The sequence below is a fragment of the Pipistrellus hanaki genome, assembly GCF_964339955.1.
Source record: "Pipistrellus hanaki genome assembly, chromosome: 1".
NCBI lineage: Eukaryota > Metazoa > Chordata > Mammalia > Chiroptera > Vespertilionidae > Pipistrellus > Pipistrellus hanaki.
The window spans coordinates 187,890,339-187,912,981 of NC_140503.1; the positions used below are offsets into that span (position 1 = coordinate 187,890,339).

Here is a 22,643-nt window from a genome sequence, read left to right on the forward strand (position 1 = left end):
TGGCCCAGGAGGGAAAAAACTACAGCTGCTGGGTGCAAGTGTGAGCATCTTAGGAGAGATGAGGAACAATTATGTGTTGCTTCTAATGTGTCTTTTTTTTAAAAAATATATTTTATTGATTTTTTACAGAGAGGAAGAGAGAGGAATATATAGATAGAAACATCCATGAGAGAGAATCATTGATCAGCTAGCTGCCTCTTGTGCACCCCCTACTGAGGATGTGCCCACAACCAAGGTACATGCCCTTGACTGGAATCAAACCCGGGACCTTTCAGTCCAAAGGCCGACGCTCTATCCACTGAGCCAAACCGGTTTTGGCTCTAATTTGTCTTTTACACCCACAAATAGAGGTCAAAGATATGTCAATCAGCATCATCTTTCAAAAGGGTTGGGCATGAGGGCGGGCCTTGGTACAAGCTAAGGAAGATGATTGTATTTTCTTGATCAATTCTCATGCCTTTTCTCATTTGTTACCTCACCTGTCGGATGGTGTCAAAGTAACTATCAGAACCCCTAACTCACGGCAATCCAGTGAATTACAACATATGAAAGTGCACTTCCACAACTATATAATTCACTACAGATAGGAGGCATTATTATTCTGTGGGTGATAATTTTATGTACGCTACGGCAGGGATGGGCAACAAAAGAAAGAGGAAACTTGTACCTTCACCTGGAGGCTTGCGCGGCCAGCCCTCCCCAGTGGCAACCACAGCCTCACGTAGATCTGGAAGGTAGGGGCCGTAGATCCTTGTATGTCAGGGAGAAGTCCTGGTGACACTTACATGCCCAACAAATCCTCACACCCTGGACCCAACCCAAAGTCCCCTCTTCACATATCCTCCAGGCTGGGATCTGGACTGAATCAAGGGACTTGGAGAGTCACATTATTTTTTTTTTAATTATAATTTTTTTCTTTTTATAAAAGCATATTTATTAAAGGAAACCTGGAAAATAAAGAAAAAATATAAAACTACTTAAAATCCCACATTCCAAAGAAACCACAATTAACATTATGGCAAATGTATTCCTTTTTTCCTTTTTTTAAAACTATTTTATATATATTCTACAGTATGATTTTACAAGGAAAACATAGTTGAGAACATGAAATTAATATTCTAGCCTACGACTATGCCATAATTTATTTAGCCATTTTCATACTGTTGAACATTATGTTTGATATATCACATATAAATATATACTATTACATTATGTTACAAATATCACAGTAGTGAACAAATTTGACTATAAATTTCACTTGTGTCTCTGATTATTTCCCTGGGGTAAATTACCCTACATGGAATCGTTGGGCTAATGAGAATGAGCACTGTAAAGCTCTTGATATATTCAAACTGTCCTCCTGAAATGAGCAGCCCATTGCCTATTATATGTACTTGTCCTCCCAGTATATATGACTGTTCATTTCACTGCCCGCATGTAATGCTTGAGATCTATCACTTTAAGAAGGTTTAAAATCATGCCGGGACCGGTTTGGCTCAGTGGATAGAGCGTCGGCCTGGGGACTGAAAGGTCCCGGGTTCGATTCCAGTCAAGGGCATGTACCTTGGTTGCGGGCACATCCCCAGTAGGGGGCGTGCAAGAGGCAGCTGATCGATAATTCTCTCTCATCGATGTTTCTAACTCTCTATCCCTCTCTCTTCCTCTCTGTGAAAAATCAATAAAATATATTTTAAAAAAAATAAAATCATAAATATTTCTCCAGAAGTTCAGGAAGCAAAAGCCTGTTCCCTCCCCCTGGCACACCCCAGCCTTAGCCAATATCAGACCTCTAATGTAGAAGACAGTGTCATGTGCTTGACATTGTACATCAGCTTCAATCTCTCAGATCTGTTATAGGGAAAGGCATATGTGGGGCTTGCATGTATCCGGTGGGTATTATCACCACTTCTGTTCATTTCTATCCCGTGTGCCTCAGGAGAACAAAAGATCATCTTTTCATTGTCTCTGAGAAGCTTAATCCAGTTGGGAGTCCAAACAGCAAACTTAAAAATACTTATCCTTGGATAGGTCACTTACATTCTCAAGGCCTGCTTCTTCTTTTACATGAGAGACTCAATTTGTCAATTTGTCTCTTCCTAAAAAGTATCTGAAGTGGTTATCAGTAAACAGAGGTGTGTACATTGAAGACCATTCGCTATCTAGATGTCTAAACTTAACTGTGAACACCATAATATGTTTTGTCACTTCTCGGGCATTGGAAGCACACCAGTTTGGGAGAGAAAGTCTCCCTGGGAAAATTTTTCAGTATGGCCTCTAAGGTTTCCTCTAGCTCTAACATCTGTAATTCCTAAATAACAGATATAAATATATCTGTTATACCAAAGGATAAGAACCCCAAAGCAAAGGAATGGCCAATGGGCTTCACTGAAAGGTTTGTAGAATCATGACCAGAATTTTAAAGGTGATGGAGTCTACAGTTCTGTCTAATCTTCATCCTCATCCTGGTGCCAATTCCCCTTCCCCCACTCCAACACACATATACTAAAAGTCTACATTTGAAACATACCGAACAGGTTTAAAGGGTAAATAAGTTTGTGAGCCCTGGCCAAATAGTTCAGTTGGTTAGTGTCGTACCAATATGCCGAGGTGGCAGGTTTGATCCCTGGTCAGGGCACCTACAAGAATCAACCAATGAATGCATAACTAAATGGGACAACAAATCAATATCTCTCTCGCGCCCCCCCCCCTTCTCTAAGAAAAAATAATAATAATTGCATGAATATTTAGCTATCCTTCACCACCTACACCTGCCAGAAATGTTAAAATTGTGTGACTAAACTACTGAGCTGTACTGAGCAATTTCAGGGAGACTAGGCCAAACTTTGTGAGAGAGTCTGCCACCTGCCAACTAATCTTTCTCGCTGAGGTAGATTGTCCCTTGCATATTAACGTAGAGTACATACTTCATAAATATTTTTTGGATTCCTCTCTACTCAGATTTTTTTGTCATTTTGTAATACCGGTTTGGCTTTGTACTTTAAAAAATATATATTTACATATGTTGGGACAACTTCCAAAACCTAAAAGCATGAAGAAATTGTAATAGTTCCCCAAATGGCTGTAATCTCAATCTTGGAACAACACAGGCACTTTTTGACTATATTTCACACAGTTAAGAAGTCTCATTTGCTAATAATATATTGGTCATTTGTCTTGCTTTGCGATTTGAATTACAAACATGAAGAAAAAGCTGTATAACCTAGAACATAATTTTTCTAATTGATTTTCCCATCTTGTAAAAATCTGCTTTTTTTTTTTTTTTTTAATTTCATACTAGAGGCTCAATGCACGAAACTCATGCAAGAGTAGGCCTTCCTTCCCCCGGCTGCTGCCACCTGCTTCCCTCTGGCCCCCAGGGCCCGGGCTTCCCTCGTAGCCTCAGCTTCGTCCTAAAGGTCATCTGGTATAATTAGCATATTATGCTTTTATTATTATAGACTAGAGGCCCAGTGCACAAAATTCATGCAAGGAGATGTGGGGGTCCCTTAGCCAGGCCTGCACCCTCTCTCAATATGAGTCTGCTGGCTCCTAACCGCTCTCTTGACTGCCTGCCTGATCACCCCTAAACACTCTGCCTGCCTGCCTGATCACCCCTAACCATTCACCTGCCTGCCTGATCGCTCCTAACTATCTCTGTCTCTGCCCCCGCAACACAGCTTCATCAGGAATGACATCTGAAAGGTTGTTCAGCTGTCTGGTCTAATTATTATTATAGATAATCTCTGCTGGTTTTCCATGACTCTCTTTTCATTGTGGTAAAATATGTATAATATTAACCATTTTAACCATTTTTAGTTCTGAGGCATTAAATGCATTCACATTGTTGCCCTAGCTGGTTTAGCTCAGTGGATAGCATGTTGGCCTGTGGACTGAGGGGTCCCAGGTTCAATTCCGGCCAAGGGCACATGCCTGGGTTATGGGCTTGATCCCCCAGTGGGGGGCGTGCAGGAGGCAGCTAATCAATTATTCTCTCTCATCATTGATGTTTCTATCACTTTCTCCCTCTTCCTTCCTCTCTAAAATCAATAAAATATATATTTTTTAAATACATTCACTGTGTTGTATAAATACCACCATCCATCTCCAGAACTTTTTCATCTTCCCAAATGGAAACTTTTCATATTCCCAATGACAACCACCTTTCTACTCCTTGTCTCTTATCACTTTGACTATTCTAGGCTTCTCATTTAAGTAGAATTATACATCTGTTCTTTGGGGTCTGCCTTATTTCACTTACATTAATGTTTTCATGGTTCATCCATGTGTCAGAATTTTCTTCCCTGTTAGGACAGAATAATATTGAATTATGTTTATATTCCACATTTTGTTTATCCAGTAATGCATTTTTAAAAAAATATATTTTTATTTATTTCAGAAAGTAAGGGGAGGGCGAGAGTGATATGCATATGCCCTTGATTGGAATCGAACCCAGAACTTTTCAGTCCGCAGGCCAATGTTCTACCCACTGAGCCAAATTGGATAGGGCCATTAATGCATTGATAGACATTTGAGTTACTTCCATCTTTTGGCTATGTAGTTACTAATGCTTTTATCACGGGTGTACAGATATCTGTTTGAATCCCTACTTTCAATTCTTTTGGGTATACACCTTGTGGGGGTGGAATTGGTGGATGGGATGATAATTCCATGTTTAACTTCTTAAGGAACCACTGTACTGTTTTCCATAGCAGCTGCACCATTTTACATTCCCACAAGCAGTGCACAGTTGTTCCAAGTTCTCCACACCCTTGCCTGTACTTGTTATCTTGGGGGTTTTTGTTTGTTGTTTTTTAAATAGTAGCCATTTTAATGGGTGTGAAGTGGTATGTCTTTGTGGTTTGATTTGTGTTTCCCAAATGATTAGTGATGTTGAGCATATTTTCCTTTGCCAGTTGGCTATTTGGGTATCATCTTTGGAGAAATGCCTATTCAGCCCTTTGCCCGTTTTTAAATTGGCTGGTTTGTTTTGTTACTGTTGCCTTGTAGGAGGTCCTTATGTTCTCTGAATATTAATTCCTTAGTAAGGGCTGCCTTTTCACTCGTGTCCTTTGATTCACAAAAGTTAGTCCAGTTTATCTATTTTTTTTATTCTTTTGTTGCCTGTGCTTTGGATGTCACATCCAAGAAATCAAAGCCAAATCTACTATCCTGAAGCTTTTCCTCTATATTTTCTTCTAAGAATTTTATAATTTTAGCTCTTTCGTTTAGGTCTGTGAGTCCGTTTTTGCATATGGTGATGGTGAGGGCTAGGATTATTTTTAAAGAGGTACCTTTCCATCCCACTGAGTCTCAGTGAAGATGTGTGCCAGCCAGTTAAGCATATGGCACATGTTGAAATTTAATGTTCATCCTCACCGCCTATTTTTCTCTCCAGCGTTGGCTTTGGTGGTTTCCCAACAAACAGGTGAGACAAAGCTGTTGTCTCACCTGTTTGTTGGGGAACTCAGAGCTGTCTCGGCTCCTGTAACTAGGGAGGCCGTGGCTGTGGTCAGGACACATTTTGATGTAAACATGCTTGATGAAATCCCCAACAAAGGGACAGCAGAGGTCCATAACATTTAGAATAAAAAGAAAAAAAGTGTGTGTGTGGTATGCATGCCTGACTGTGTGGCAGTGGAGGGAAAGAGAGAGGACACACCACACTGGATGTGGCTGTGAATTAGGGGCTACAGTCAGTGTTTATTATTTTGTTCTGTTTTAGGGAAACAGGTCTAGATGAGCTGCAGTTACGTTTCCAAACAGTGTTTCCAAAACAGCTCTCCTGGTTCTATTTTATCGTGGGCCTGTCACATGGGTAGCCCACCTCGCCTTCACTTGCAGAATGGAAGTGAGCAGGAACTACCGGGCTGTGTGGACTGCCTCTCCTAGGATCACCAGTTCCAAGGTCTGTGCCTGACTGGCTGCTCTCTGATGGGTTTGGAGATAAGATCCCAAAGAATATAACTCAGATGCTGAAACCGGTTTGGCTCAGTGGATAGAGCATCAGTCTGTGGACTGAGGGGTCCCAAGTTCAATGCCGGTCAAGGGCATGTACCTTAGTTTTGAGAACATCCCCAGTAGGGGGGTGTGCAGGAGGCAGCTGATCGATGTTTCTCTCTCATCGATGTTTCTGGCTTTCTATTCCTCCCCCTTCCTCTCTCTAAAAATTCAATAAAATATATTAAAAAGAATATAACTCAGAGCTGCAGGATTCTTCACATGAATTAGATTCTCTACATTTGACCATGATATTAACAGTTGGGTGTCCCAACCCCAAATAGAGTTAAATCAACTAAGAGAAACACACCAGGACCCAGGCCGCCCCCGCTTGGTGTTCATGAGGACAGGCTTAGGAGGGATAAACTCCTTTTCCCTTTGCCACAAAAGGGGATTTGGAGAAAGAGGAAATAATGAAGCCAATTAAATTTTCTGATGCAGGTGAGATAAGATAAAGCGAGCTTTCTAAAAAACATTTTGCAAGGCTGGCGTGGTATATTGTATTTCCCTTGAAGCATTAAAGTCATTTCACACCTTATTAATTCAAAGAATATCCAATATTTCTCTGCAAGACTGGGAATAAATGACTAGCTCAAATCAGGGACGTTTTTACCGGTATGGTAGTTTTTTTTTTTCAACTGAAATGTTAGCTCAAATGCACACAGTGAGAGGACAAAGTACATAAGGCACGAACCATTGTACTCCAACCCTGATCCCAGGAGTTAATATACCTGGGAGCTCATAAGCTTCCTGGTGCTTGAACATTTCATTCTAAACGCTCTGGGTTCGGCAGGACTAGAGATAGCCATTTAACTTCTAATAAATTTCGTGAGCTTCTTCCATTAATCGAGTTGTGCTTTCTATGTAACTTTTATGTAAATTTTCAACTAACTTTAACTGTCTGATTAATTTATAGAGACTGGCAAAACTGGTTCTCCTTCCTCCTCCCTCCCTTTCTCCTCCTTTTTAAAATAAATGTCTCACCTCTAAGTAGGACAACTTTGTCTTTTCCAAATACCTGCCAATTCTGCCTCAAAAATAATTATGAATTTAGCATGGAAGTGATTTGTAGTTGACAAACTCTTTCCCCCTTCCCTAGATTTAAACTATATTGCTACTACATTTTGTTCAAATGGCAAATACCTGTTAAAATAGGGCAGTGTGTGTTTTATTTAAACAAGGATTAAAGCAAACGGCTAATCAGACAGTAGCATTGCTCTATTCCTATACATTACTTATTAACAAAGGTCCATTACATGAAAAAAAAAAAAAAAACAGGGATACTAAATGAGAATTTTTTTAGAATATATTTTATTGATTTTTTTACAGAGAGGAAGAGAGAGAGATAGAGAGCTAGAAACGTCGTTGAGAGAGAAACATTGACCAGCTGCCTCTTGCACACCCTCTACCGGGGATGTGCCCGCAACCAACATACATGCCCCTGACCGGAATCGAACCTGGGACCTTTCAGTCCGCAGACTGACGCTCTACCACTGAGCCAAAGCGGTTTCGGCCTAAACGAGAATTTAAGATGAGAAAGAGAAAGAAAAAAAAATGGCGGAGGAGAATAATGAGGAGAAGGATGACAAGCAGTTATGCTTTCTGCCCACTGAGAGGTCTACGTCTGCACACGAGGTTGCTTCCCTGGTGGCAGGCTCCCGTAGTACGTGGAACACCAGATAAATGAGTGACTTGATTGGATGGAGAACCTTGGATTTCATAGACAGACATTTGTGAACTTTGCTATGGCCTTGTTAGTATCAGATTAATGTGTGATCTCCTTTCCAACTCATCAGGACCCACCCCTGCTGGTGGAGCACTAACTGCCCAGGAGGAGACAGGTGCCAGGCAGAAAAGGACCCTCCCAGCGCCAGGGAGTGTGCACAGCTCGAGCGCTGTAGTCCGCAGCTTCCAGAACTGCCTGCACGTAAAAGGCGTTTGGAAGGTGCCTTTGGTCGCTGTGCCTCTATCCTGTGACATGATATCGCTACCAAGGCCCGAGACAGGGCAGCAGAAGCTAAGCATGTGGACCAAGGCAAAAGAGTCCCGGTGTTCTGCAGCCGCCTGGCCAGTGCCTGCTTAGCCAAGGAGGCTCTGAGGCGGTTCACATTGGCATCCGATGTAGTTCCTCAGTGGTTGGCGTGGCTTCCCCCTGACACTGTTGGGATCTGAGCTCGTTTTAGGAACGCCAGTTCCCCTACAGAGCTGGCCTTGCCATTCTTTAACGGGCCCCTTTTGGTCATATAGACACACTGCTGGACAAGACTTAGGATGACGATTTGTACACAGTTCTGGATGCAGGCAAACCGCACAAGTTAAATAAAATAGATACATGAAAAAGATTTTTTTCAAAGGCAACTTACTGGTAGTTAAAATGACGATGAAATTATTTTTGTAATTGGGTCCTACCATGTCTTGCTCATTCATTGGTTCTTTCATTCCTTCCTTCCGTTATTGAAACATTCTTTCCTTCAGTGCTAGCCACAGGGGATACCAAAATAAGGGTCCCTGCCTTTGAAAAGCTTCGATCATAAACCACAGTGTTTTTATTTTCTCATACAGTTTAAACAATGAGAAAGTGGAAATAGCCTCAAGTATCTAAAATCTACTTCATAATAGAAGGTGAATTCGGTCTTTTCTGGTACTAAGGTACCTCTCAGGTGGCCCCACTTCTAATAGAGTCCTTTTCAGAAAGGACTGGAAAACAAAGGACATTGAGAAAACGTGCCACGATATTCTCAAATACCTGTCCTGGGTTTCTTCTCAGACTAATGGATTCATAGTCTTCCATTCTTTTCCCTGTTTTTACATTAAGTGATTAAGTTATTGGGTATTAGGGTTTAATCTTAGCCATCCTTCTGCTAGAAGGATCTATCTGTTTGTTTCTCATCAAAGTCCAAATAGCACCAGGGAACAAAGCTGGGAAGCTAGGTAAAGGGAGAACAATTCTGAAACATTTAATGAATAATAAGCAAATGTACTTCCTGGATTCGTTTCAAGTTGCATCTTAGCGCACATTGTCTTTGTCTCCCGATGGAGAGTACGTTTCCTTTTACATTTTTTTTTCTCATAAAGAGCCTATTATAGTCATATTGTCATGAAATATTATTGGGCTATTTGAAAATATTTTTTAACTTCAAAAATGCCCCACATTCAACTGAAAACACTTATAGAAGAAAGTAACCCATGCGTTACTCAATGTTGAAAGCATTCCTGACCAAATACTCTGTCACTATTGCCCCGAGATGTATTTGTCAATGAAATACAAGGACCTCGCATTAAATAGGATCCGTGTTTCCCATGGTAGCAGATATTGTTGTACAGTCACGACTGAGATGACTAATGTTAACCAACTCAAATCTGAAGGTCACACCTAGAACTGAAACCAATATTTGACTATGTCACTCTATTTCAGAGCCTTTGTTTGAGGGCAGGCAATTTGTCATTTTTCTTACAAAGAGACCTGTGATATCCTTGTATGCGACTATTTGATGCTGCCAGAAGGTAATAAAAGAATATATCCTGTAGAGTATGTACTCACGTATAGCATGGCATAGTAATAATAGATATACTAATACTATATTACTACTTACAAACTACCAATACAGTCCGCAATTGGGAAGAAGAGCATTTACACATCATAGAGACTGAAAGCTTATCTCGGAGAACGTTTTCTTTCCAAATCTGTTTTGGCACAAATTCAAGAAATCAAACAAGTGAAAAATACCTTTTACATACAAAATTTTAGAATTTTATAAAGCTACTGATAGGTGGATCTCTACACTATATGAGTTTTGTTTTGAATATAAGCAGACTCTACTGTCAAATATAAGTTAAACTAGAGACTATCACCCCAAAGATGAAGCTTCTTTATTAAATTATAATCCCAACTTTACTATTATCTAGTTGTGTTTTCAGCTAAGCACATGATCACCTCAGTTTCTCCAAGAAAATGGGACTGATACTTTTGCATAGTATTGTGGGTATATATAGATACACAGGCAAAGAATATACTGGAAAGATAGATAGTTAGAGATAACTAGATAGGTAGATATCTAGCTAGCTAGCTAGCTAGATAACTTGAATATTTCTAAGTGACATGCAGGATTTCCCATGTAAAGAGTATTTTTAAAATAAAAAGAATCATACATGAAACTGCCGGTTCATATATTCAAATGCTGGCACAGTTTTTCTGAGAATATTATGCCCAGGTTTCTTTCTTAAACCTCTATTGGAAATTTTAATATCTTACAGTTAATAAACAGTATTTAGAACCTGCTATATTCAATGGGTAGGAATAAATATGTGGGTATAACATGCAGTATTTATATAATACAGAAATGGACAAATATCAAAAGGACATGGTATTTGCTTTTTGTATAAGCATTGGTTAAAGAATGCTTCATTATTATCGTGCATTGCACATGTGCAGTGTCTTAAAGCAATTTTCCGTATAAATACAGAAGGTGATAGCTATATAAGTTCCCTTCCATTTCATCCACAACTTTTTGGAAGGAAATTCTGTAACTCTTGAAATTATATTGTCAGGCAGAACATTTGTAGTTCTAAGCTGCGACTATATAGTTCTCCACGAAGAGCAGATCCTTGAAAAACATCTACTATTGTGACCAACTGAGATGATGGTGTAGGTGATGATGATAAAGAGATCTGAGCATTTGCCGTAGCCAAGTACGTTTCTAAGTATCTTACATATAATCCTCACATGGTGAGGTATATTATCACTGTTTTACAGATGGGAGATTCAGTGACTTGTGTGATGGCACTTGTTGCTTAAGCAGGAAAGCCAGTATATGAAGGCAGGCAATTTGGCTCCAGAACGTGGATGTGCAACCATCGACCCCACTGCCTCATCATAGCCCCAAGTCTCACTCAAGCATTTGAATTATGTGGGTTCTAAGAATTTAAGAATTTAAATTCAATTCCATTTAAGAATCTAATGCAACAAATTTTTACATCTAAAAAACATAAATTGAGCGTGTTAACTATGTTATACAGTTATACAGGTATCCCTCTCTCTTCCTCTCTGTAAAAAATCAATAAAATATACTGGGGGGGGGGGGGGGGAAAGAAAAGAAAAGAAAGTAGCAAAGACAGGGTACCATGGAAGAAAGAGCTTAGGCTTCATTATCAGTTTCCATTCTGAGTGACTTTGCCCAAGTTATTTGATGTCTCTGAGCCTCAAGCTTCTGATCTTAAAAATGGGGCATGGATATCTAACATTTATCAAACACTTACTAATACACCAAATCCTCACTGAATGTCATCCATAGATTCTGCAATTTTAAGGAAAACGATGTGTAACAAAATCAGTTTTACCACAGACTAATGGATAAAAGCAAGAATTAAGTTTCTGCCTATCTCATCAACATGGTAACAAAACGACATGGAGCAAAACGAGGTTATTCCAGGACCTGCTAGACTTGGTTTTTCTAAGCTCTTGGCATATATTCTCTCACTTATTTCTCACAGTGACGCCTTGTTAATAATCACAGTGATTTTTAGTACCGCCATTCTCATTTTGCAGATGAGGATGTTGAGGAACTAAAACTTTAAAGAACTTACCAACATCACACAGCTACACAGGCGAAGAGCTGGGACTTCAGCAGATTTGGGTCTTTTGCTGTAAAAGGCGAGGCAGTGAATAATTCAGGTTTTACAGGTCTCATTTTCCCTGTTGCAATGGGACAATTTATATTTTTATTTTTATATGTTTTAGATGTAAACATTTACTGAATGAAATTCTTAACGGAAATGTTTAAGGATTAGAACCCACATCATTCAGATGTTTAAGTGAGACTCGGGACTATGATGAGGCAGTGGGGACGATGGTTGCACACCCACGTGGCAACTCAGCTCTGTTATTGCAGCAAGAAAGCAGCCACTACTAACAAGCGTAAACACGGGAGCATGTCTGTGTTCCAATAAAACTTTATAAGAACAGCCAGAGGGTGAAACTTGGCCCACTGGTGGTAATTTGCTGATCCCCGACTCTAGAGTCCACATTTTAAACTTGAACTCATAGGGATGTCATAAAAAAATCAGATAACTATCCTATCCTCAGGGTGTTTTATACATATAATAAGTGCTCAAAAATGGTAGCTATTTAGCTCAGGAGTTTTTAAACTGTACACTAAGGAAACTCTTTGAGAGATTATTTCTAGTCTGTCTCCTTCCCACCCAGGAGAACCGTGTTTAACTCATCTACACTCATAGCGCCATTCTCTTCTTAGCACACGAGTGAGATACAGTCTGGACATGCCGTGGGACCGTGTCCTCCTCGGAGCTGAACGATTGCAGCCAGCAGACTGGCTCCTATAGATGCTCCGCTAAATGGATTTTGATTTTCATGATTTAATTCATTCATTAAGGCATCGTTGCTTATGTATTATGATTGCAATGATGTGGCGTGACATGATGCGTGCTGAAGTGCAGGAGGGTAGAGAGAGCTCCACTCTTGCAGATTTTCCATCTGTACACTCAATAAAACAAAGCACATACAGGTGTTCAGTCCTTGTCCAACTATCACAGCCGGGTCACTCCTGGGATTCTGTTTTGACCCATGGTCCACTGTTGCTTTGGCACTCAATAAAATGTTTGTTGAAAGAAGATGTGACCTCCTAGGGTTGAGTAACCTTATCTGTCTGCCCATCTTAGCTCACGGTGGCCCCTCTGCACTCTCTCCCTCTCCCTCCTTCTTCGTCCACTCTTGGTCGACTAGGACTGTGCAGTGCTCGCCCCTGGATCCCCAAGTCCATACTACAGTCTGCCATACAGCAGCTGTTCAGGCAGTGTTTGAATGAGTGAATGAATGAACACACATACACACACAACTATTATTTTCTATCCTATCAGACCATTAAGGGCTAGGGAAGTTGGTTTTAGTACCAGTGAGCTGAGTATGTTTCAGTTGCACATTTTTAGTGACTATTCCTAGTATATCTAAAACAAAACAAAACAAAACAAAAAACCTCTGAATCTTCAGTGCGGCTTTCTACACTATTGGAGAAGTCAGCAATGGCGTTTGAGCGAAGTCCAAGACTTTATAACCAGATTGTCAGCAGCCAAGGGGTCTGAACTTCAAGGAAGGCACTTCTGCAGCTTGGCCGAACCTTAGCCTGGTCTCAAAAGTGTGTGGCCCAGGCCTCGCAGTTTGTGATGACAAATCAATTCGACATCGAGACCCGTCTGATCGGGCTTGAGGGTGGCCGTTGTTCGGTTTGGAAAATTAAATGGGTAGGTTTTCAGCCAAATGGAATGAGTAGTTTGGCATCACAGAGACGCACCACCTTGGGCTTTTGAAAAGTGCTGCGCATTTTTCAGTCGTGACAGTGAAAGACAGATGGAGCCGGTGCTGGGGGAGAGAGTATATAAAGTACCGTATTTTTTGGACCATAAGACGCACTTTTTTCCCCCCAGAAGTGGGGGAAAAAGTCCCTGCGTCTTATGGTCCAAATATAACCTACACATATACTGTAAAAAAAAAGTTTTTTTACTTGCCCGGCTCTGTGTGGTCTCTGTGTGCTTGCCCGGCTCTAAAATGGTTCTAAATGCTGCTGTTTACTTTACAGGGTTGATTACATGTGTTTATGACTATGATGTTGGGTTTTAATGCACATAAAATATTTTAGGACACTATTTGTTTCAGAATCTTTTTTTCTTCATTTCCCTTCTCTAAAAACTGGTGCGTCTTATGGTCCGGTGCGTCTTATGGTCCGAAAAATACGGTAATAACTTTCCCGGCTATTTAGTTTGGTACCTGCCGTGTGCAAGTATATGATCTGCTTATAGCTCCAAGACTGGATTGGCTATTCTCAACAGGGAGCAGTTTCTGGATGTCAAAACGGGGGGCAGATAGAAGGTCCCAGCATCTAGGGTAGAAGGCAGGGACACTGCAGTGCACAGGACTGTCCCCCAAAACATAGAGTTTTCACACGAAATATCCCTAGGGAGCCAGCTTGAGGGACCCTAGAATAAAGGGTGCCTAAGACCCATTTGCAGCTTACACTTTGGAATTTGATTAAATTCGATGTACATGTGAAATAACTTGACAAATTGCAAAACACAGTAAACATGGAAGCTGCTATTCTATAAGCTGCTTTTTTCTCTTCTACTTTCTGGCACCTCGTTTCTGGTCTGCCTTTCTGCTCCTTGACAGATTCTCAAAGATTTAGGGTCAAAGGAGCCAGGATAAGAGGTGAAACTAGAAATCTCTCCTCCTGCTCGTTCGGGGTTTGGGAAAACGCCGATCCAGGAGGCAGATGCGCGCTGAATGGATGGATGCGTTTCATTCTTTTCAGCCTTGCCCCATCAACCTGTTGAGAAAAAAAGTGTGTGTAATGCTTAAAGGGAACAAGATAACAGATCCTCAACGGGTATTGGTTTGCTGCCAAACGCCCATAGACAACCCCCTCCTCCACCCCTTTGGGGCGGGCGACTCTATCCTGGGAACCCACAGCGCAAGGCCCCGCTCTCGGGGATGTGCTGATAGAAACGCCTGGGAAAACCGGGCTCCTTGGCTCTGCCTCCGCGTATCAGACACAATCGCTCATTGAAGGGGTGCTTTGCCATCAAGAAATCAAATGCAAGCATCCACACAGGGGAAAGCCCAGTAGGAATGAACTCTTGTCACATCACCAGGCGTGGACAGAGGTTAAGGCCCAGAATGGCATTCTTCCACCCCCTCTGTGTCCTCCCATAGAAGGAGGTTGCTGGCTGAGGTAGGAAAAGAAAAGAGCCTGAACTACACAGTCTTGGGCTTGGTGCTTGGGCCTTCGGGTAAATTCCTAGTGTCCTGCCTCGTTCTTCAGCAGAATTTTTAAAAATATATATTTTATTGATTTTTTTTTTTTTTTTTTTTACAGAGAGGAAGGGAGAGGGATAGAGAGCTAGAAACATCGATGAGTTGCCTCCTGTACACCCCTCACTGGGATGTGCCCGCAACCAAGGTACATGCCCTTGACCGGAATCGAACCTGGGACCTTTCAGTCCGCAGGCCAACGCTCTATCCACTGAGTCAAACTGGTTTCAGATTTTCAGCAAAACTTTTACACTTGAACTCCGGGGTATGTCCCACCCGGAGGCCTACCTGCCGGGGGCGTGCCCTCCCTGCTGTTTGCTCTAGTGGGTGGTGGCAGCTTGGCACAGGCAGTTAAGATAAACGCTCAGGGTGAGGCCGAATCTTGGAAACTTTTTGCAATCCCCCCTCTCCCTCCCTCCCTCGATTTGTGGCATTCAGTGCCCTTTACTCCTGAAACTGGTCATCCGAAATGGGTGCTGTCCCCAGACCCGTCTCAGAGATGTGGGGACGGAACTGGGGTGATTCACCTCGTGTGACATAGGTAGTTAGTGGCACCGTCCTGATTTGAACTTACATTTCTTTGACTCCAAAGTCTTCGTCCTTAGCCAGTGTGGTATGTATTCTATTCTGTGCACATCGTGTGTGTCCGGTCATGCCTCAGAAGCGACTATTAGGAAAGACAAAAATATTATGGTATGAGTAAAGGACATCAAAATAGAAATCTAATCGCACACAGAGATAGAATTACCTCTTGGATAAATACATTTTAAAACCTTCCATCAAATTAAAATCCAGCTACTGCTGGAAGACCCTGATCCCCACTGAATATATCTTCACATTGCAATGTGTCTGCTGGTCAGCAAATAACCCTCCCCAAAATTCCAAGTTGCAGAATTAACCACAAACCTCTCTCTCTCTCTCTCTCTCTCTCTCTCTCTCTCACACACACACACACACACACACACACACACACACCCCTAGAGAAGCGAACCAACTGGCGGTTGGGATAATCCTCCAGTAAACACATGCCTGTTCTGGATCCCAGGTAGTGATGGGTTGACAAACATCAGAAACATTTCGCAATGCAATGGTATCCCTTGCCCCTAAAGCATCCCAGTTCAAACTCAAAAATCCTATTGAAAGGTTACTCTGAACCAGCACTAAGAAAGGAATTCGAACCCCTGGTGATTTTTGCTTTACGTCCGAGTTAATCCTGAAATTTTATTTCACCCTGACAAGCTGCAACAAGGACAACAAAAATTCTAGCTAAATAGTTCAGAATAATCGGAGCTTGGTTTGAAAGGATAGGTTTCCCTGTTTGTTTTATTTGCCAAACCGTGCATAAGCGATTGGTTTCAAATAGATGCCGTGTTTGTTTAGTGCTAGCAGTCTTCAGTGAACACGAATGCAGTGTTAGTGTTAGAGTGTGTGTGTGTGTGTGTGTGTGAATGGCTGTGGCTTGGGAAGGTCCTGCCTCAAGGGATTTGGCATCGCCATGCATGACTGATTGGACCTTTTGCATCCAATTCAGCAAGTCCCTTCAGGTCCATTCTGGAAGAGCCTTTGCTCTGGCGAAGGGTGAGATGAGAAACAGGCTTACACGTGGATGCCGGAGCCACACCACCAGCGGAGACTCACACCGCCAGGCAGCTCACTGCTATGAGTGGAATCTGGGGGGCTCTGGTACACCGGTCTCTGCCAGCACTCACAGGCTGGCCTTCTCATGCTGACTGGTGTAAAGCTGACTAAAATAACCTCTCGCCTGTTTCCTTGTAAACAGAGGCATCTGACAGAGGGGCAAGATTCCTACACGTTCAAATATCTTTCTTTTTTTTTTTAGTTGGAATTTCTCGTGCTAAGGTTTCTTGAGCACAGAGTGCGAGGTTTACACTGGAGCTTTACATGGATCATTCCATGAAGGGTCCCTGAGGGGCCGCTGGGACAGATGATCAGGGTTTGAAGACCAGCTCTGACGCTCATGACCCGAAAATCTACTTAATCTCTCTGTGCCTCGGCTTCTTTATAAAGCAGAGATCCTAATGTTCCGTTCGGACATTGTGAGGATAGAAGTGAATTAAATACATATGAAGAGCTTAGCACACCACCTGGTACATAATAGACGACACTAAATAAACATTAGCTATTCCCGTCACCATTTTAAAGATGAGAACATTGAGGCTTAAAGTAGTTAAATGGCTTTTCCCCCATGTTCACCACTCGTAAGCAGAGGAGCCGAGATTTGGAACGAGGTCTCTCTGGAGGCTGTATTTAGTGGGCGAAGCAGCCAAAATCAGACTGTCCAGTCCATTAAACACTGTCATATTCTAAATGGGGTGAAATTGGGTAATTGTGCCATTTATCCAGATTTTTAAAATTATTACTCACAAATTTCATCTCACGAAGTCAGCTTATTATCCATTGCGTCCACACCTCCATCCCAAGGAGAATACTATCATTCAAGAGGCAGTATTTCTCACTGTTCCTTGGTCACACACACATTTACACTAAGGAGGGTTTTGAAAGCATAATTCTGATGGGGGCTGGGTTTTGACTGGAGGAGCGAAGCCCGCGAGAAGCCAATTGTTAAGATCCTGAGGCACAGCTCCTTTCTAGCAGTCTCTGGTCATTGAGCACGAGTACAAAACACCTTCATTCTTAACTCTTTTGTATTTGAAGCATCATTCTTTAATTCCTTTAACGCTGAGGAAAACTCCATGAGGACTAGATGTGCCAGTGCCTGACACATACTGCAAGTGTTCATTAAATAAATATTTGTTGAATTGAATGCATAAGTGGACACAAACCCTTCTATTTGTGTCTCTTCTGAAATCTTTTTTTTTAAATTTCTTTATTGATTATGGTATCACATAATTGTCCTCAATCCCCATTCCCATCCCAAACCCCTCCCCACGCATGCCCCCACCCCCTGTTGTCCCTGGCCTCTGGTTAGGCTCATATGCATGTGCACAAGTCCTTTGGTTGATCTCTTCCCTTTATCCCCACCTTCCCCTACCTTCCCTCTGAGACCCGACAGTCTGATCTATGCTTCCTTGTCTCCAAGTCTGTTCTTGTTCATCAGTCTGTGTTGTTCACCATTTCTCCTAGATGAGTGAGATCATGTGCTACTAGAAATACACTTATAAGAACCAAAAATGAGACCAGCAATAATGGCTGTGCTGAGAGGCAAATGAATCAGTCTGCAGTGAGCTTCTTTCTGGGCCAACAGTTCTTTTGAGTCCTGATTTCAATGTCAAATGGTTCCTTATGTGTACATGTCAGCCATGATATTTCAGTTCTGGGTGGTGGACAAAGGGTGGTGATTCAGGTCCGGCCCTCTCTGGTTTGTCTTCTGAAATCCTAAGAAATGGTTGTTTACCTGTGTGTTCAGAGCCATCCTTTCCTCCAGGCACCATCAATTGGTCCAGGCAGTTAAAGGGAAAGCAGCTTAGAATGAGGGGGGAAAGGCAGGTCAGGAAGACTGTCTCTAAAATATGCTAGAACTTTAAAGCTGGTCCTGAAATTAAGTCATTGCTCAGCATAGGAAACAGGGGAAAGTGGCTGTAATTCTTAACAATAGGAATGCACGTTCTTTCTCCTCAGTGATGTTCTCTGCACATCTCCTGGAAAAGAGGTTAGCAAACTTTTTTAGTTTGCTAATATTTAGGCTTTGCAGGCCTTGGAGTCTCTGAACTATTCAACTCTGCCATTGTGATGCAAAAGCATCTATAGATGATACTTAAAAAAAATAAAAGGTGGGAGGGGGAGGTAAGTCTGTGTTCCCCCACAAAAACAAAGGGCAGGCCAAGGCCACAGTTGGCCAAGGCCTGGTCTAAGGCATGTCTAATGGTAGTGAGCTACACATTCTGTTACATCTCTAAGAGAAAAGTCACGTTAGCTGTATAGTTCCCCCTTTTAAGGCATTGAACAAATTATTCTTTTCATTGCACAGCATACCGTATAATTTTTCAACTATGTTACATTAGCTATAAAGATAGGAGAATAGGGTTTATGAACCATAAAATTTTTCTTGAATGTGTTACACTGACTCAGTGTGTCTTTTTTTATGGCTTCCGATGGAATTCTAATTTTATGGCATTTTATTTTTGACCATTTTGCATCACTTTTTTTTTGTTCGTTTGTTTTTAGAAATTGTGGTAAAATGTACATATAACAAAATGAACCATTTAAAAAAGATTTTTTTAAATTGATTTTTAGAGAGAGAGGAAGGGAGAGGGAGAAGAAGGAGAGGGAGGAGGGAGGGGGAGAAAAACACCAATTCCCTATTCTCTCTTCCCCCAACTCACGGCACTCACCATTCTTTCTGTCTATGAATTTGACTATTCTAGGTACTTCATATAAGTGGAATGATACAGTATCAGTACTTTTGTGTCTGGCTTATTTTCACTTACATAATATCTTCATGGTTCATCCATGTTGTAGCATGTGTCAGAATTTCCTTTTCTTTTTAAAGCTTAATAATGCCCCATTGTGTATACATTGAGTGGCCAGATTATTATGATCTATATCAGGGGTCTTCAAACTACGGCCCTCGGGCCACATGCAGCCCCCAGGGGAGTCTGATTCTGCCCACCAGGTTTTTTGGGCAGTGAGCGCAGCCAAGATGTTACAGTAGGGATTAGTAGTTCATATAGTCCGGCCCTCCAGCTCTCTGAGGGACCGTGATCTGGCCCCCACTTTAAAAAGTTTGAGGACCCCTGATCTATATGTATATTAGGCCCAGTGCATGAATTTGTGCATGAGTGGGGTCCAGCCAGCCTGGCCAGGGGGAGGGGTCATGGGTGGTTGGCCAGCCTGCCTGCTGGTCAAACTCCTGGTCAAGGGGACAATTTGCATATTAGCCTTTTATTATATAGGGCATACACTGAGTAGCCAGGTTATGCATTCAGACATCATAACAATCTGGCCGCTCAGTGCATATGCCACATTTTGTTTATCCATTCAAGTGGCCATGGATATTTTCCGCCCCCACCTTTTGACTATTGTGAATAATAACTGTTGTGATCACTGGTGTACAGATATCTGTTTGAGTTCCAGTTTCCAATTCTTTTGGGTGCATACCCCAAAGTGAAACCGGTAGATTGTATGTTTAATTCTATGTTTAAGTGTTTGAGGAGCCACCATATTGCTTTCTAAAGCTGCACCGTTTTACATTCCTACCAGCAATGCTCAAGTGTTCCAATTTGTCCACATTCTTGGCAGCATGTATTTTGTTTTAAATAATAACCATGCTAAATTGTATCTCACTGTGCTTCTCACTTGTTTTCATGTCAATGTTTGTAGTTAATGTAATAGTTTAGATACTACATTAATTAACATCTGGTGCAAATGAGGTCTGTGTGTGTGCATTTATTCCTCTCCTAGCTCCCAAATGATGTGACATGGCTTCTAAGAACATGTAAACAATAAGATTAATAAGATAAACAGGTAAATTCCTGGCATTGGGACTATAGAAGGCTAAAAACAAAACAAAAAACATACCAAAACTGTAGCTGAAATTAGATGAGCATGAGAGTGTGTCATAATGTTCTATACAGTTATTAAAACTGAAGTGACAGATTCAGTCCTGGCCTTCCTAATGGCCAAAGAAAAAAGGGGAAAAAGGCCAGTAACGTGATTCATTTATTCCAGATGACGTAAGTTCAGGAGGGCAGGCAAAGGCTTTTCTTGGCTCAAAGATGTAAGAAATAAGCTATAACTATTCTAAATAAAATGATTAGGTTACTGATACCAGCGTATTTCAGACTGAAACAAACAGAATTTGGGGTGAATTTAATGGGGTTAGAATTGAAAATAACTCCCATAGCCTGACCATTATAAGACTTTGTGGGGTTTTTTTTGTTGTTTTTTTTTGTAAAATGGTAGTTTCAAGTACAATTAAGAAAACAAAAAGTCAACTCCATATAGCTCAGCAGAGTGATAGGGGCTATTTATTCCTTTGGCCATTAGTCAGTATTTTAGTAATGCAACACATAAGATCTTGAATTGCCTCATACATGTTTATAATATATACTTAGCATTTCTTCCCCGGGGCAAAGATTATAAACACACGTGTGTTTATACAAACAGTATTCTTAAGAACATGCCCTTTCCTTCCATTTGAAAGGAGAAGACTTTCATATTCAAATCTGATATTGAAATTTTTGTTTCAACTTTAAACTAGAGGAATTAACATCTCATTTTCAAATGAATACTAAAACAGAATCCCTCATGATAACTAGGTATGTCGCTAAACCAGCTTCCAAGCACTTGAAGAGCAAAGAAAATTAAAAAGTAAGAACAGAAGCCTTATCAAACAGATGTTTTTAAAGAACCGGGAAAGTGTCCAAATTCCTCTAAAATCAAGAGAATTGGTCTGAAGTTTTACCCAGAAGTTTGGATGAAAGATAATAATAACATTTCCTGAGCATTTGCAACGGTCTGAGCACAATTCAGAGTGCTTTGTATATATTGTCACTCTTCTAAACTTTATTAATATCCATCATCAGTATCCCCATTTTACAGATGAGGAAACTGGGGCATGGAGCAGCTGAGTATCCTTGCCCCAGGTCATACAACTAGGAACTGCTAAAGCTGGGATTCACACACAAGCATCAGTCAGCTCGGGAGGCCACTCTTCCCCCACTAAACCATACTGGATCTAGATGCTACAGCAAATAAGCCAGGAAAGTATTGGTTTGGCCAACTGGCAAGTAAACAGCTCAGATCCCTCCCTCTTCCTTCCTTCCTTCCTTCCTTCCTTCCTTCCTTCCTTCCTTCCTTCCTTCCTTCTTTCATAGAAACATTATTGATGAGAGGGAATCATTAATCAGCTGCCTCCTGCACGCCCCCATTGGGGATAGAGCCCACAACTCAAGCATGTGCCCTGACAAGGAATTGAACTGTGACTTCCTGGTTCATGGGTCGACGCTCAGTCACTGAGCCATGCTGATTTCTGTTGTGTCATTATAATTTGTTTCTTTTTTTTTCTTTAGATAAATTTAATTATCCTTCAAATTTCCCTTAATACTCTTGTATATAATTCTTAGTGGTAGATTTTTTTAAAAAAATTAATGATGCTCAGGGTCCTTATTAAACGATGAAACCTTAGCAGCCATTAATTTTTGTTTTTTACCAAGAGTTTCAAAACCATGAAGGAATGCTTATAAAATGCAGATATAAATTTGCTAGAAGAAAAAAAAAAAAACCCAAAAAAACCCAAAAAAATTATCTTAAAAAAAGATAAGTTTTATTTTAGCTATCATTGAGTAGCAAAATTAGGAATGATTTTCTTATTTACTTTTCTCGATAGTCCATAAAATTTACTTGAATACTTTTATAGTCCAAGAAATGAAATAACTTCATTTTTCAAAGGGCCAATCACAGTTTTTCATTACAAAGGCACGCACACTATGCAACTACTAGTGATAATCTTATTGTGTAATTTAAAATCATTTATACTGAGAAAAACAATAAAAAATAAAATCATGCCCTAGCCGGTTTGGCGCAGTGCATAGAGTATCAGCACATGGACTGAAGGATCTCAAGTTCCACTCCAGTCAAAGGCACATACCTCAGTTGCAAGATCAATCTCCAGTCCTGGTCTGGGCCCATGTGGAAGGCAGCCAATCGATGTGTCTCTCTCACATCAATGTTTCTCTGTCTCTCCTCCCTTCCATTCTCTAAAACTCAATGGAAAAATATCCTCAGGTGAGGAATATATATAATTTCCACAGACCCCTGAGCTGTATGAGTGAAGGTGGCATAGTTTAGACCTGTACTATCATAATTCTAAATTAATTCTATTTAATTTTAAATTAGTTAAAATTAA

General features: G+C 41.0%; 1 protein-coding gene across 6 annotated transcripts in view; it reads left to right on the forward strand.

Moving 5' to 3' along the window:
* Window positions 1–22,643, forward strand: part of RBM47 (RNA binding motif protein 47) — a 151,474-nt gene that overhangs the window by 115,379 nt on the left and 13,452 nt on the right. The window lies entirely within an intron of this gene.